The following is a 2,500-nucleotide window of genomic DNA, read 5'->3' as shown; positions in this document are numbered from 1 at the left end:
CATTCAAGCCATGCGTTGCCTTCGCCTTGGCATGCCGTGGCCTTGCCTCGCCATGCGATGCATTCCGACAAAGTGACGCGAAGCGGAAGCCTATCATGGCGTAAAAATGTCGACAAAATTTTTCGACATTTGAATAATGGGGTTTGACAAGGTTTGAAAAATTCAATACAAATGGTAGGCTTGAATGTCGACAAAGTGACGCGAAGCGGAAGCCTACCACGGCGTAAAAATGTCGACAGAATTTTTCGGACCTTGTCCTGCCATGGGCTGCGCGCAGCATGCCGGCAGCCTGTGCGCAGCGTGCGCACAGCATGTCGGCAGCGTGCGCGCTGCTGAGACTGTCGACAGAAATTTTCGAAACTTGTCCTGCCATGCGCGCGCGCAGCGTGCGCACACCATGCCGGCAGCGTGCGCGCACCATGCCGGCAGCGTGCGCGCAGCTTGCGCGCAGCGTGCTGATTCTGTCGACAGTGAGGCTAGCGAAACTTGTCCTGCCATGGCGTGCGCGCAGCCTGTGCGCGCAGCTTGCGCATCTGTCGACAGTGAGGCTAGCGAACTTGTCCTGCCATGGCATGCGCTGTGCGCAGCCTGTGCGCAGCGTGCGCGCAGCTTGCGCATCTGTCGACAGTGAGGCTAGCGAAACTTGTCCTGCCATGGCATGCGCGCAGCCTGCGCACAACATGCGCACAGGCTGTGCGCAGCGTGCGCGGAGCTTGCGCGCAGCTTGCGCGCAGCTTGCGCATCTGTCGACAGTGAGGCTAGCGAAACTTGTCCTGCCATGGCATGCGCGCAGCGTGCGCGCAGTCTGTGCGCAGCGTGCGCGCAGCCTGTGCGCAGCGTGCGCGCAGCCTGTGCGCAGCGTGCGCGCAGCCTGTGCGCAGCGTGCGCGCAGCCTGTGCGCAGCGTGCGCGCAGCTTGCGCATCTGTCGACAGTGAGGCTAGCGAAACTTGTCCTGCCATGGCATGCGCGCAGTCTGCGCGCAGCATGCGCGCAGTCTGCGCGCAGCATGCGCGCAGCATGTGCGCAGCATGCCGGCAGCATGGTTCCAGGTTTTTTCAAATGTCGACAGAATTTTTCAAATCTTGTCAAACCCCGTTTTTATTGAAATTTCCTCGCACAATAAGCTCCCCATAAGTAGTCTATGATTTTTAGGACCTTCTCCAACTTACAAAACTAAAAAATTCCTCCCGGATTTGTTTTAATGATTTTTTCAATTTTACGACTTCTAAAAATAATAAAAAATACTTCCCGACTTCAAAAATTTATGAAACTTTTTCCCATCATAGATTGCATGTTTCTTAGTATCCCTGCAAAAAATCACGTCCAAATACCTTGAATGCTATATAGGGGGGTGTGTGTTGCCTGCATATGCATGGCAGCCCATGCCTTCCTAGCTGCAGCCCCCTTCCCCCACGCCACACCCATGTCATGTTGCCTCGATATGTTGCCTCGGTATTATGGGTTTGGTGTCGGGGTCGGGGGGCTGCCACCCATGGCGGTGGTGGCCGGAATCCGGCCTCCGCCACCACGCCGCCGCCATGGGTGAGGGAGGAAAAAAAAGGCGTGGAAAGTTGCGAAATGGGGTTGTCTAGGCTTTTTTTTGGCATGGGAGAGCATGGAGTGCTAGGAACTCCTTCTCAAATGCACGGGCATGTCGACCACAACCTCATTTCGCAACAACAACCACCCGTGTGGGGTGGCGGTGGGTGGATAGTCGCGGATTGGGGCTTGCCAAGCCAATGTTTTCAAAAAATTTCATCAAAATTAAAAACAAATGTTTTGTTGCCTTCGGATTTGTGGGCGAGCGGCGAGTCGGAGTGGAGCCGGTAAAGTTTAACCTCGGTGTGCACGGTTGTTTTTAGAAACTCAATCCAATGCCGGGGACGTTGAAAGTGACGCTCTTATGAGTTGCAAACCCGCAAGATTTAAAGAACCTTTTCAAAACAATTTCAAACCAACAAGATTTAAAAACAGAAATTTTCATCAAAATGAAAAACAAATGTTTTGTTGCCTTCGGACTAGTGGGCGAGCGGCGAGTCGGAGTGGAGCCGGTAAAGTTTAACCTCGGTGTGCACGGTTGTTTTTAGAAACTCAATCCAATGCCGGGGACGTTGAAAGTGACGCTCTTATGAGTTGCAAACCCACTAGATTTAAAGAACCTTTTCAAAACAATTTCAAACCAACAAAATTAAAAACAAATGTTTCGTTGCAAACAAATTGTGGGCGAGCGGCGAGTCGGAGTGGAGCCGGTAAAGTTTAACCTCGGTGTGCACGGTTGTTTTTAGAAACTCAATCCAATACCGGGGACGTTGAAAGTGACGCTCTTATGAGTTGCAAACCCACAAGATTTTAAAAACTTTTTGAAAATGTTTCTTCTAAATGACACATTTTGATCCTTGGCAAGTGCTCAATCCGTAACTATCCAATCACCGCCACACCACACCGGTCGGGAGTGTGTGAATGGTGTGCTTCCCGGGGTTGGCATAGATAATCTTTCGC

This window comes from Prunus avium, unplaced genomic scaffold (genome assembly GCF_965620075.1).
Source record: "Prunus avium unplaced genomic scaffold, drPruAviu1.hap1.1 HAP1_SCAFFOLD_148, whole genome shotgun sequence".
In the NCBI taxonomy this organism is placed as follows: Eukaryota; Viridiplantae; Streptophyta; class Magnoliopsida; order Rosales; family Rosaceae; genus Prunus; species Prunus avium.
The sequence above is the reverse complement of the archived record's forward strand: the minus strand, read 5'-3'. Positions refer to the sequence as shown.